This window comes from Schistocerca cancellata, chromosome 7 (assembly GCF_023864275.1).
Source record: "Schistocerca cancellata isolate TAMUIC-IGC-003103 chromosome 7, iqSchCanc2.1, whole genome shotgun sequence".
Classification (NCBI taxonomy): Eukaryota; Metazoa; Arthropoda; class Insecta; order Orthoptera; family Acrididae; genus Schistocerca; species Schistocerca cancellata.
This window is the reverse complement of record NC_064632.1, coordinates 181,503,168-181,517,453: the sequence shown is the minus strand read 5'-3', so window position 1 is coordinate 181,517,453 and position 14,286 is coordinate 181,503,168. Positions and strand designations below refer to the sequence as shown.

The 14,286-nt window shown below is 40.6% G+C and overlaps 1 protein-coding gene and 1 pseudogene across 1 annotated transcript in view; both read left to right on the top strand.

The window, feature by feature from the left end:
* The window catches only part of LOC126092692 (lipase member K-like), an 87,644-nt gene that overhangs the window by 47,210 nt on the left and 26,148 nt on the right, over positions 1-14,286 (top strand). The gene's annotated exons all lie outside the window — the stretch shown is intronic.
* LOC126093077 (5S ribosomal RNA) lies at positions 1,736-1,853 on the top strand (annotated as a pseudogene).

The following is a 14,286-nucleotide window of genomic DNA, read 5'->3' as shown; positions in this document are numbered from 1 at the left end:
GACGTACGGCCAGGGATTTAGGATTGCCGCCCGTTCTCAGGAGCTCAGTTCGTCAGCGCACCAGACGATTGCGACATACCTGATCGCCGAAATATTATGCCCGTTGGACACTATGGACTGGCAGTAAACCCGTGGACTGTTCGAGCAGGTTAAGTGTCTTTTTTTCTTTCTTTTTGCCTGTTTTTACTTTAATGGTTTGATTCTATTTATCTAGAAACTGAGGGAGCCAAAACTTTCCAGTCTTTGTTCGATTTCTACTTTTATTACAGAAAACAATAGGAGTAAATAACCGAAATTTTCAGAAAACGGTTATTTAAGGTTTGAAAAGCCAGGTTAAATTGGTGTTGAAAAACTCGATATAGCCAAAAACCGGTTATTCCACCGAAAATCGCCATCGCTACTGTCTGCACGTTCGGATTCTATCTTTTCTTATGACCTGCCATGGTGGTCCGGTGGTTGATTCGCAACACTTTTTATTATCACGTGTATGGGATGTCAGTTGTATGGTACAATTTTTTGTCAGTGTGTGTGTGTGTGCGTGTGTGTGTGTGTGTGTGTGTGTGTGTGTGTGTGTGTATTTATTATTATTGGTTCTTTATTGATATTTGGCCTTCTCACCATACAACGATCTCTCATGTGCACCCTTTACATCAAACACGCACTAAAAACTATGAATGTCTGCTGGTACATTTTTTATTGTGAACAAAACGTTACTTTTGTTTATGTATTTTATCCTTATGTTGTGGACGGCAGCTACATGTGATCCAAAAAGAGTGCTACTGGACTCGAGGAGAGGTAGATTTTGATGACTGGATGTTGTGTGATGTCCTTAGGTTAGTTAGGTTTAAGTAGTTCTAAGTTCTAGGGGACTGATGACCATAGCTGTTAAGTCCCATAGTGCTCAGAACCATTTGAACCATTTTTTTTAGAGGTAGATTTGTCCCAAACAGATACATGGTTAATTTTTCTTGCTGAATCCTTAAACGGGGCGAGCAAGTAGGAATTGCTTCTCACTAGTAACTGCTTCATTTCTGCATTCAGAGCAGGCTGTCTCACAAAGACCGAGAAGGTACAAACTGCGTGGAAAATTCCCACGGTTTATTCTCATCGTTATTAAACTGGAAATGCTTCTTCTGTTGTTGTCTTGTGGAACCATTGTCGTCCTGAACTGCTGCATAGTGATTGCCCTTTAATTACCATGATGAATTCTAGTCGTCTTGGCAAAGGAAATTAGTGTCTAATTTGATGTTATACAATTCTGTATGTGGCAATTTTTCCTCAAATTTATCCCTGCTGTTATTGCAGCCTTCGCAAATTCATTTACTTTTTCATTTCTCCTAAGTTCAAATGGTTCAAATGGCTCTGAGCACTATGGGACTTAACATCTGAGGTCATCAGTCCCCTAGAACTTAAAACTACTTACACCTAACTAACCTAAGGACATCACACACATCCATGCCCGAGGCAGGATTCGAACCTGCGACCGTATCGGTCCCGCGTTTCCAGAATGTAGCGCCTAGAACCGCTCGGCCACCACGGCCGGCTCTCCTGAGTCCTTGTGTGCTTTCACCCCAGTCATCTCTATGAGTTTCCCTTTTCTTTTACTCTGAATGCATAATTCTGCTTTATTGATAACATAAGCATTTAAAACAGACATTGAACCACTGACTAAAAAAAATTTTCTTGGAACTAGTGTGATGTCACTGGAAATTTGTGAGTAGGTGTCTCACACAGTGCCAACGGCCTTGCCGCAGTGGTAACACCGGTTCCCGTCAGATCACCGAAGATAAGCGCTGTCGGGCTGGGCTAGCACTTGGGTGGGTGACCATCCGGTCTGCCGAGCGCTGTTGGAAAGTGGGGTGCACTCAGCCCTTGTGAGGCAAGCTGAGGAGCTACTTGATTGACAAGTAGCAGCTCCGGCCTAGTAAACTGACATACGGCCGGATAAGCGGTGTGCTGACCACATGCCTCTCCATATCCTCATCCAGTGACTCCTGTGGGCTGAGGATGACACGGCGGCCGGTCGGTACCGTTGGGACTTCCAAGGCTTGCTCGGACGTAGTTTAGTGTTTTTTTAGTCTTACACCGTAGTGGGGTTATGCCTACTAATAACTGTGTTAACTCCTGTTAATGTTTTTAACCATAGACATTGGTTTTGACGCTTTCGTTTTAAGGAAGAATTTTGTCGTTGTTAGTCTGGCCGTATATCAAATGATGCCATCTCAGAGTTTTTTGAAATTTTAATTTTTTCTGGCCACCCGAAGTATCTTTTTCTATAATCGTCATTGTTAACTTGTTGACTAGCGAGTCTAAATTTTTATTTCGAGATTGGAGTAGTGTTTTACTGAAAATTAATGTGCCTTAAGGGGCTCCGGAACGCCCTATACTTCCAATGTTAAAATAACGCTTATAAATTACATCTTTCCTCACAAAGTATTTGAGGTAGGAAGTTGAACTTTTTACAGATTATTTATTGAATATGGGCTACAACTTAACACAGGGATTTTACAAAATTTTAGTTCAGTTATTAAAGATGATTTTTTTTCAATTGTAATGAAAATTCACAACATTTTTTTGCAATTTTTTATTTATATATTCAAAAATATACAGTTTTTTGGAAAAAGGCTGTGTTAAATTATGTAGAAGGTACTGTGTAACATTTACTGAAAGTTTGAAACAAATATGTTTGGAAGATCCTTAGAAAACATGTAATTAGTATGAGAAAATAAAAGTTTTGGGAATCGAGCGACAAAGATTGGATTAACTTTTTAGTGCATTCCAGGTCCATAGGATGGATTATCTTCATCCTCTGCAAACTCCTCCTCCAGCTTCCTCTTGTTCCTCCTCCTGTTTACTCTTGCTTGTATTTCTAGACTCTTACAGCCCTGTCTGCAGCCCGAAGGCGTTCCTTGTCTAAAGCAAGCATCGCTCGTACCATGTTAGAACCTATCTTCATTCCCATATTTCTAAATACCTTGCACCTTACAATGTTGCCATCATTTTACTCATTATTGTACTTCAACAAAACAGAGACTCGAGAAACAGAATTAATTACGAATATTTAATTACGAATATTTTCGAGATAACGACAGAGTAAATAAACATGAAACAATCGAAAATCACACCAGCGATATATATTGAACCATCACAGGTTAGCCACAACACATACTATATCTCACTTCACTAAAATGTACCTGATGAACACGGACGTTAATAATAACACCATTTGACAGCAGTTTAACAGCGCCACAGTGGGTCACGCCCATGTAGAACACATTTCAAAAAAAATTTAAAAATAGTTGTAGTCTTCGGAATTGAATAAATTATATATCTATTAAAAGGTAATAGTCTGCAGATTCAGAAAATGCAAAAAAGTAAAAATTGAACTTTTCATGATTTTGAGCCTTTCCGGAGCCCCTTAAATGTGTCAGTATAAGGAAAAGAATTTAACTGCCTATCCTTCGGAGGATGTTACCTATAGGAACTGTAACTTCCTATTTTGTCGGATTCAAAAGTGGTCTATTTTCCACAAGAGCAAAAACAGTCACTCGTGTATTGTATCTAAGTTGATGATGAAGAAGCACCATACGTAACCGACGGCCTTCAAACTGCAGTCGAGCGTTTATTACCGAGGAGTGAGAGCAGCTGTTTATTGGCTTAACAAAAACGGTTGAGCGTGGCTGTATAAATTATGTATGAGTAATTTCTTGTAGCAAGAAATTGTTAGTTACTGGAACGGCTTTGAAGTTGCCCCCGCATATCCGGAATGAGGTACTTCCACCGCTCGCCCAGCGTACTGACTGGCAATGCGGTTACAGCGATTAAGGGCTTCGGCAACAAGGGGAATTTCTGTGGCAATTTTCTCCAAAACTACTAAGCGTAGAACAAATAGCCGAGGTAAAGCGTCGAACATTTTCACTTACGAACAGTTCTACGTAATTTTGTAGTAATCGATGACGCACACTAGCAGGTTTCCCCTTATTAATTAAAAAAATGTTTTATAGACTGTGATTAGGATAAATATTTTTGTGAGCAAGTGAAGCTCATCACGAAAGCAGAAAGACTCGTGGATTGTCACCAAGTGTAGACGGAAAGTAGCTATTGCTCTGTTGTGCATCCGAATCTGATTTGCAAAACATACTCATGAATTGGCATAGGTGAAGACTTATATGTATTTCCTTTGTTTTTAGGTTTTCCTCTAAAACAGAAATAATGTCAGTAATGTGATGTAATAAAAATAACTAACTCATAAATCGTCTGTAATTACTCAAATGAGGCTCGCACCTATAGAACTAATAAGTTAATATGTTCCTATCATTATACAGCGCTTTGTTTTGTTTTTGACCGATCTGACGCTCCCCGCCACGAGACGATTTCCTTTTCTACGCTGAGCTAATTATCTCAGGATGGCATTTATACCCAGTGTCTCCAATTATTAGTTGTACGTGTTAAATCAGTCTTCAGCTACAATAATGGATGGTTCAAATGGCTCTGAGCACTATGCGACTTAACTTCTGAGGTCATCAGTCGCCTAGAACTTAAAACTAATTAAACCTAACTAACCTAGGGATATCACACACATCCATGCCCAAGGCAAGATTCGAACCTGCGACTGTAGCGGTCGCTCGGTGCCAGACTGTAGCGCCTAGAACCGCACGGCCACTCCTGCCGGCTACAATAATGGAGTGTGATGGACTATGGGTGTAATTGGATTTACGCCCTTTTTCCGTCAAAGTGCTAAATCGATACCTCCATATTTGAATTATCCACCCTGAAAATTTCATCTCAATATCTTTGGTGTAGGCTAAGCAACCATCTTAAGAAGGCAGTGGATGGCAGGCAATTGTCACCTTGTTTACTGCGTATAGGTTATTGTATCGACTCTGAGCTACTTTGTGCGTGTTGACTTGTGTAATATAATGAGTGAAGTGAATAGTAATGAGTCACAAAAGACTTTACAGACAAAAAGAAGAAAAGAAACAGTGGGGAAAGTTATAGAAACAAGAAAGGAATGGTCGTGGGTGCGAAAAAATTTAAGCCTGTAGATCGATGTTGTCCAAAAAGGTGTAGTGCAATAGTGACACACGAGATCCAAGAAACAATATTCCAACCCTTTTATCGTTGTGTTGATAAATCTCAACAGGATGTATTTCTCTCAGGATTTGTGGAGAGAAAGGATGTTAAAGTAATGAAGATGATGCCCAAAACCAAGAACAGAGAAAATGTATGGGTGTATTTATTTTCTGACGAAGGCTGTGAAGTGCCTTTCTGCAGAAATTGGATCGTTCGTGTGCTGAACATTTCTGAAAAGCGTTTAAGAACTGTCCAGAAGGAGGTTTTGCGAGGAGATTCAGGACCTGTTGCGCTTTCTTCCTGATACGGTAAAAGGCTGGTGTGAAGAACTTCTAGACAGAGTAAACAGTGAAGAAGCTATTCATCCTGAAAAGGAACATAAACTATAATGGCCATGAACATATACTTTTTGTTAATGTTTAGTTTAATTGGATTATAAAATAATAAAAGAATTTTCAACTCGATTTTCATGATATTTTGTAGAGGTATCATGGTCTGATGGAAAAAGGGCGTAAACAATTCATCATATTTTGGATAATATATCACAGATGGAAGAAATATCTTCAGTTTTAAGGAATGATTCTGTATGTTAACACTATGGTCTAAGACAGAACTATTACATCATTTAAATATAACTGTTTTTCAATAAGATATAAAGATACAACTCTTCAACTCACTTTTAATGGAAATGTCCTTTTCGGACTTACGCCCATAGTCCACCATACTCATCAATTTGTCCCTGTATGGCCACTTCTAGTACAATAAAGTTTTCCTGATGCTTAACGCCTTCTTCCATTCATTCTATTCCACATTTTCCTTACTTCACCAATTCTTCTACTATTAACATTTTTCGGTTTTCTCGTTGTGAATTACTCCCATACAATCACCACTCTGTCAAGTTATAATAATGTGACCACCTCTCAAAAGCCTGAATAACCATCTTTTACAGTGCAGAAAGCTGCAAGACGTGCAGGAAGAGAGTCAGTCAGGTTCTGGACGGTGCTGACAGGGACGTGGAGCCAGACCGCAGCTAAGCTAGGATTCTCGGTCGAGGATCCACAGAGCGTAGAGCTCGATTGAGGTGGTCCCACAGATTCTCCACTGAATTTAAATGCGGGGAGTTTGGTGGCCAGAAGAGTGCCATAAACTCATCCTGGTGCTGTTCGAAACACGCACGTATGCTCTTCGAACCACACACGTAAAATGTGAGCTGCGTGACACATTGCACTGTCCTGCTGGAAGATGCAATCGTGCCCAGTAAAAACAAACTGGACATGTTCCCCATCGATAGATGCATACTTGTGCTGATCTGTTGTGCCTTCCAGGGCGACGAGATCACCCAGAGAATGTCACGAAAACATTCTCCAGGCCATAAAGCTCTATCCTCCGGCCCGTACCTTTCCCAAAACTGTTGCAGAGAATTTGCATTCAGGCGTTTTCACGTCGATGTAGCATAAAACGTGGCTCATCTGAAAACGCCACGTATCGCCACTCAGTGGACGTCCAGTCCGCAGCTCGTGGTCGTGCGGTAGCGTTCTCGCTTCCCGCGCCCGGGTTCCCGGGCTCGATTCCCGGTGGGGTCAGGGATTTTCTCTGCCTTGTGATGACTGGGTGTTGTGTGATGTCCTTAGGTTAGTTAGGTTTAAGTAGTTCTAAGTCTAGGGGACTGATGACCATAGATGTTAAGTCCCACAGTGCTCTGGGCCATTTTTGAGTGGACGTTCAGTTGCAGTATTGGCTTGCAAATTGCAGCCTTTGTCGCCGATGAACAGCAGCCAATATGGTGCACGAATGAGGTGCCTCCTGCAGAGGCCAGTATGCATAACGTTCGCTGAGGGACTCTGTTGGTAGCTTCTTGTTTTATTTGGGTGGTCAGTGGCTTACCAGTTGCACGTCTATTCGCCTGTACACATTGTAAGACGTCGTGGTCTCCTGACCTTCATTGCTTACGTACTCCGCCCTCACAATCATATTCCGCACATCAAGACGCTTCATTCGAACCCGATCTCGATAAGATAAAGTGAATGTTGTATGAATTTATGTAAACGATATGCAAATAACAGGTGCGCACCGGGGTTGAAATACTCGAGGCTGGTGTACACACATACATTCAAGACACGACGGTCACTGGAGCTTTTTAGTTCGAGACAGGCAGACCACACACTGGGAGGCCGGTCCCTTCAGAGGACGAGTCAACCTCGACTGCCCGTGGAGCAGACAGCGTGTGCCCGAGTGAAAGGGGGAACGACCCCGTGTTTGGCTTAAAAGCAAATTCCGCTACATTGTATGGGAGTATCCAACCTATGCATTCTTTACACATGGCACACAGTTTCAGAGATTTTCACAGGGAGACAGCAAACGCCAAATGCGGATACTACAGATTTCCGGATTGATCGCCTTAAACGAAACGTCATTCTTCAGTTTTAGAAGAGCAATGCTGATTGGCAGATGATATTTCTGACGCTTTGAGCTGAAGTAGTAATGGAAGAGACCGAAAGATATATCCCCTCACGTCTGGCGTGGAGAGGCGCCGTTCTGTTGTCGCTCTTGGAGCGAGGAACAAGTCTCTCCTCAGTACGTCACTGGGAGAGCACCTCTGTCGAGAGCGAATCGACGTGCGACTCTATATTGAGTCCTTGCGATTAATCGTTGTTCACAGTGTTGGCCAACACACTTATTGTGCGGTGTGAACGGACAGAGTTATAGTTAAACGCCTGCAAGCGAATTTTGAGTGGCATCGTGGTGGACTGTTTATCTGACTGGAGTACCACGCCAATAGTTAGACTAGGGGCGAATAGGAATCCTTGACTTCATCAAGGCGTAGGGAAAGTTTGATTGGCGAAGGTCAATCCAGATAGAACGAGAGTTATCTTATTTGTCAGCAGTGAGCGGCGCACACAGCAGTCATCGCAGCTTATGGTATTGTGCGCTACAGCTATTGCGAGCCCCATATTTCCTCCACAACAGTACACTTCACTGCATTTCACATGCGACAGCCTCGACCGTACCTAGCAACATTCTAAAGTTGAGTAGGCGTGCCTCTCAGCCATTCTGCCAATTCAATAACGAACTCTGTATAGAAATTTCATTAGCGAATCCTATTCTCGAGAGGTAACTTCACATTCCGAAAAGAACCAGGATATAACTTGTTCAATTCATAACTAAAAGTGCCATTGTGGTTTCTCAGAATTTAGTTTTCGTTAGTTTCATGTTTTTCTTACACTAACTAGCACTACTCCAGTACCCAAGTATCGCACTAGTTACGTAAGAAATTTTGTGAATTTTTGTGTCATTTCCTTACAGCGGACGACTCCAGAAGATATTTATTGCTGGAAGTTTTTCAGGCATTTCTCTTTAGAATGTTAGGAGCGTCTGTCTGACTTCTGTAGTAGTGTGGGGGTGGAAATTGTATCTTGCCACAGGGTGAAGGGTACATATCAGATTAATCCGTTGCACAGAATAACAGAATAGCAGATCAACCCCACACTCACAACATCTCCACAGTCTTCTAGTCTTCTATGGCCCATAGTACAACATAGTGTGCCGGCACCAGTTTTGGATAGCGCAATTTTCACATGCACGTTATACTTAAGCCACGACGGCATGCGAGCATTTTACCAACTTAGCTGTTTTCTGTAGTAGTGTGGGGGTGGAAATTGCATCTTGCCACAGGGTGAAGGGTACATCTCAGATTAATCCGTTGCACAGAATAACAGAATAGCAGATCAACCCCACACTCACAACATCTTCCACCTTTGGTCCGAAAGACAATGATCATGCCCTTTAAACGTCGGATAAATCGCTCCGTTTCCTCTTTACCATAACGATTCCACTGTTTTCCGTGTTCCTCCCGACACTCGTTATATACCCTCCACTGCTGGTGCTGCCACTTGCCATTCCTGAGTAGTTATTGCACGCTGTCGTCGAACATAGGCGGTCGTTAGATTAATGCGACTGAACCTTGTGTGTTCCAGACATACAGTCACAGGAATTTGTTTCATAGATTTATGTTTAATACAGCAGACTTTTTGGCGGGAGTAAATCTCTCTTTGCTTGTGCTAATCTCTTTATTGCTCCTACTTGTTTCTTTCGTTTACGTTATTCTACCTCCAAGGTAGCAGGACTCATTCACTTCATCAACCACGAGGTTTCTACTTTGGCTGTCATATTTGTTGATTGATTAATTTCTACGGCCATTCAGTGCTTTTGTCTTTCATTTATTTACTCTCAATCTGTGATCTGTGCTCAGTAGACCCATTCAGCAGATCCTCTAATTCTTCCCCATTGTCATTAACAATAGAAATGTCATCATCGAGGCTTATCATTGATATCCTTTCACCTTGAATTTTAGTCCTACTTGTGAACCTTTCTTTTATTTCCTCATTCACCCTTTCAGTGTGCACTATGCGCAATAGAGGAATAAAGAATGCTTCCTTCCACGTTTTTGAAAGCGGACACTTCTCTCCTGACTTTCTATCGTCATTGTGTCCTCCTGTATAATATGTATAGTGTTGTGGTTGGCAGGAGAGCCAACACCGTGTTACTAGAGGAGGCCGAAAGGCACGCGTTTTAGCTCATGCAGGCTGGCGCGAGGTCTGGAACATGACAAGGAAATTAGAATTTAGAAAAACGGACGTAGCTGGTGGAATACTTAACTTTAATCCATTAATGATGAACGTCGGTCTTGACGGTACATGATTCACAATATCAATAGTAACTGATAATGGCGCTTTGCTAGGTCGTAGCAAATGACGTAGCTGAAGGCTATGCTAAACTATCGTCTCGGCAAATGAGAACGCAAGTAGGCAGTGAACCATCGCCAGCAAAGTCGGCTGTACAACTGGGGGGGAGTGCTAGGAAGTCTCTCCAGACCTGCCGTGTGGCGGCGCTCGGTCTGCAGTCACTGATAGTGGCGACACGCGGGTCCGACGTATACTACCGGACCGCGGCTGATTTAAAGGCTACCACCTAGCAATTGTGGTGTCTGGCGGTGACACCACATATAGTAACCTTCTTTTCCTACAGCATGCTCCAAGTGCATCTACGTGTCTGATCAACGGCCGTCACATTAATTACGATTCTTCATGTTTCAGGTAAATGTGCCCTTTACGATGGCCCACAGCTTCTGTGGAACGTCAACGATGGCAAGTGCTCACTACATCCAAATGATGAAGAGCAGTGAGTACCACACTCCATTAACAAGAGACTACACTGAACGTTGAAAGTCATGGTGTTTGACTCAATGACCAGGCGTATCTAGGCAGTTATTACGGCCAGAGGTGGTGTTTCTCGGTACTGATTTCTCAGGATCTATGCACCCAAATTGTGTGAAAATGTAATCACATGTCAGTTCTAGCATAATATATTTGTCCAATGAATACCCGTTTATCATCAACATTTCTTCTTCGAGTAGCAATTTTAATGGCCAGTAGTGTAAATATTTAGCGATTTCCGTGTGTGTGGTTAAGCGGGAACCTAAGGGATGATACTGAAACAAGCAACAATAAAATTCATGTTCTTCCGTGTCACAAATATTCCTCTTTATTTGCTAAAGTGTGGAAGTTTCCGAGTGTGTGGTTAGTCAGGAAACTAAAAGGACAGCTCAAACTGGTACTACTGAAACAACAATAAAATCCATATTCTTACTTACCACAAATATTTCGCTGATTATTTATGTGTGTCGTCAGGCAGGAATCTAAGAGGACAGCTTTAAATTCTGCGACCAAACCGAGCTGCAACAAAATTCATATTCCGCATTTACACAAACATTTGATTCTTTATTTCCGAATAAGTAGCGATTTGCAAGTGTGTGGTCAGACAGGAATCTAACAGGACAACTTAAATTGCTGTGAGCAAAACGACGAGCGATAACTGTTGTGGGTTGGCAGGAGAGCCAACACCGTGATATTAGAGGAAGCCGAAAGGCACGCGTTTTAGCTCACTCAGGCTGGCGTGAGGTCTGGAACAGGTCAAGGACATTAGACTTTAGCAAAAAAACGGACGTAGCTGGTGGAATATTTAACTTTAATCCATAAGTGGTGAACGTCGCTCTTGACTGTACATAATTCAGTATCAATAGTAACTGGTAATGGCGCCTTGCTAGCTCGTAGCAAATGACGTAGCTGAAGGCTATGCTAACTATCGTCTCGGCAAATGAGAGCGTATTTTGTCAGTGAACCATCGCTAGCAAAGTCGGTTGTACAACTGGTTCTCTCTAGACCTGCCGTGTGGCGGCGCTCGGTCTGCAATCACTGATAGTGGGGACACACGGGTCCGACGTATACTACCGGACCGCGGCTGATGTAAAGGCTACCACCTAGCAAGTGTGGTGTCTGGCGGTGACACCACATATAGTAACCTTCTTTTCCCACAGCATGCTCCAAGTGCATCCACATGTCTGATCAACGGCCGTCACATTAATTACGATTCTTCATGTTTCAGGTAAATGTGCCCTTTACAATGGCCCACAGCTTCTGTGGAACGTCATCGATGGCAAGTGCTCACTACATCCAAATGATGAAGAGCAGTGAGTACCACACTCCATTAACAAGAGACTGCACTGAACGTTGAAACTCATGGTGAAAACCTTCAGCTGACTTTTATTTTGTGCATTGCTACTAGTTTCGGCCATAGACGATTTTCAGCCTTAGCAGGCATAAATTGTAGGCGTGTTATACCTTCATGAAAACGATTACAAGATGCTATTTCAGTCAAACGATAGCCAATAAAATTGTCAGCAGTATAATTGTTGTACACAGCAGTTGCCACCAGAGGTCGTTTTCACATCTAAAGTCAATAAAAAATAAACCAACAAAAGCTAGTTGCATTGTGCGAAATAAGACTGCTGAAGGATTTCACTGTCAATTTCAACGATTATTTAGCATCTGATGTTCCCCATCCACATGCGTTCATTAGCTACACTGAACGTCTTTTGTTACAGTATGAATCGTTCCATATTCATTGGCACATACATACAAATAATACAGAAGAGAAAACAAGGCACCAATCTCTAAAGCAATATCAGTGAGATCATACACTGAATATTAAGTAGAGTGATCCACCTACCTTGTGGTATTTGCAAGGGTATTTTGTAGCCAAAGTTTAGAAATATATAATTTCGTTGAGTGGAAGTGAGATATCGTACTAATTTTGAGTATAAATGAACAAGGTTTATTAGTAGAATTATAAGCATTTTAGTTTTCCAGGATAATCGTTCAGAATATGAAATTTTAATTATTATCTAAGAAAGTGCGAATTTTATTACTTGTATGACGTATTCCGCCTTATGTCCATGCTGTTGCAAGTGAATTGAGGGTGTTTTTGGAGTCTTGATAGGCAAATTAGTCAAAGACAGCAAAGAATCTTCTGCATCAACCACGCTGTCAAGGAATACCAATGACAAGAAGTTTGTATCAATAAAGTATATATGTATGTATTGGAGAAAAAAGTTTGTTATTCGTTACACAGTAGGTCTCCTGGAATAGGATACCTATCATCTAATAGGCATAGTATTTGAAGACGCGATAAAAGCCTTAAAAGATCGGAATTACCAAGTTTTCGTTTTTAGTAAAATCTAAGTTATCCTACAGATAAGAAAAATATTTAATATGTCGAAGGTTCCCAGATTACTCTGAGGTGAAGACCACATCCAGGTAACTTAAAATATAAACGAATCCTCGAATGCTTCAAAGAATCTCTGACTCAGTGAACAAACACATGTGACGAAAATAGTGCAGCTCATAACTCCTTTTGGAGATCATTAAAGAGAGGTTGTCCAGAATATCCCCAAATATTCCCAGTTGGGATCCACTGTCCCCCCAACAGCAGCTGTTCTCGTACTTGATGGGAAATCACTGGTTCTCCAATAGGTCATTACATGGAAAGCCCACTCCACCGAGGAATTCAAAAGTGTTTCTTTTGAAAACCGGATTATGAACCAACAAACTGTTATAAGTTTATAGGCTTCTATGATCAATGTAAATTTGAACCAAATCACTTTGATCGCTAGGCTGCATCATTATAAACACTAAAACAACTAAAATGCCAAATTTTCCTCTATATGGAGAATTATTTAAATTTATTATTCCACATCAGAAATTTTTTGGTTTGTTAGGTAATTCATCAATCATAAAAGCGAAACGAATTTTAGTTGTTTAACTAATTCTACAAGATAAAGGACTATTAAATTGGGTGATTATCTCTATGAATTTTTTTCAGTTACTTTCTTTTCCATTGTTAGATTATCTTCTTATATTCATTATCACCTTTTCCTTATTTATAACTGCATTTGCAATTGCTGCAGATTCACCAGCTACTGAACCAAGAGTAGCTAAATATTGTAATACAGCCAATAATAATGGTAAAAACCCACCTTCATGTTGTGTTAATCCCTTACCATCCTTCTCTTTTGTTAGATATTGAACATTCTTTTCCACAACAGGAATAGCTAAGAAAACAACTAAATTTTTACCAGTTTTTTTCTCTACCTTTCCTTTTTGTGCATCAGTTAAGGATTGAGCAATACTGTTTAAGTGTTCATTATTGAGTTTAACTGATTTGGGTTTAATTTTGCCGCTACACAGCAAGGTAAAGTCAGATGTAAAATTATTCATTTATAAAGATTAAAAATTAATAAAGAATTTTTTTATAGCCCGCATCCATTTTTAACAACATCTAAACCCATTCCTAATTTTTGGTTCCCATATGTTATTCCTCTGATTGCAGTTGCAGCAATTTTTTCTCCTAATGAGGAATCACTTGAATACTTTCTCTCTTTTGCAAATAATTGAAGTTTTTCATCAGCTTCATATCTTTCTTCTAAATCTTTGTACATCTATAAGAAATATCACATTCCTTACAAGCTTCATCTTATCGATTATTGCTTTGTCTCCAAAGCTAATCTTTCTTCTAATTTTGTTCCTGGACCACAAAACTGATATCCTGGAAGATGCATTTCGAATGGAAGTTTGTTAATCAAAGTATTAACTAATCCTTTTTCACTCTTTTAAAATGTGTGTGGTAAATTATTCAAAAAACTAATTAAATAAGGAAATCGTTTTTGATCATTAATAATAAAACCACTAAATTTATTAGTTAACATTTGACTTATTCCATCTTTTCCATTGTGATAACTTTTATTTCTAGCTAATTCTTCTTCACGGATTACTCCAAATCTATGTGTTAATTGACAAACATCATCCAGCCAAATGTATT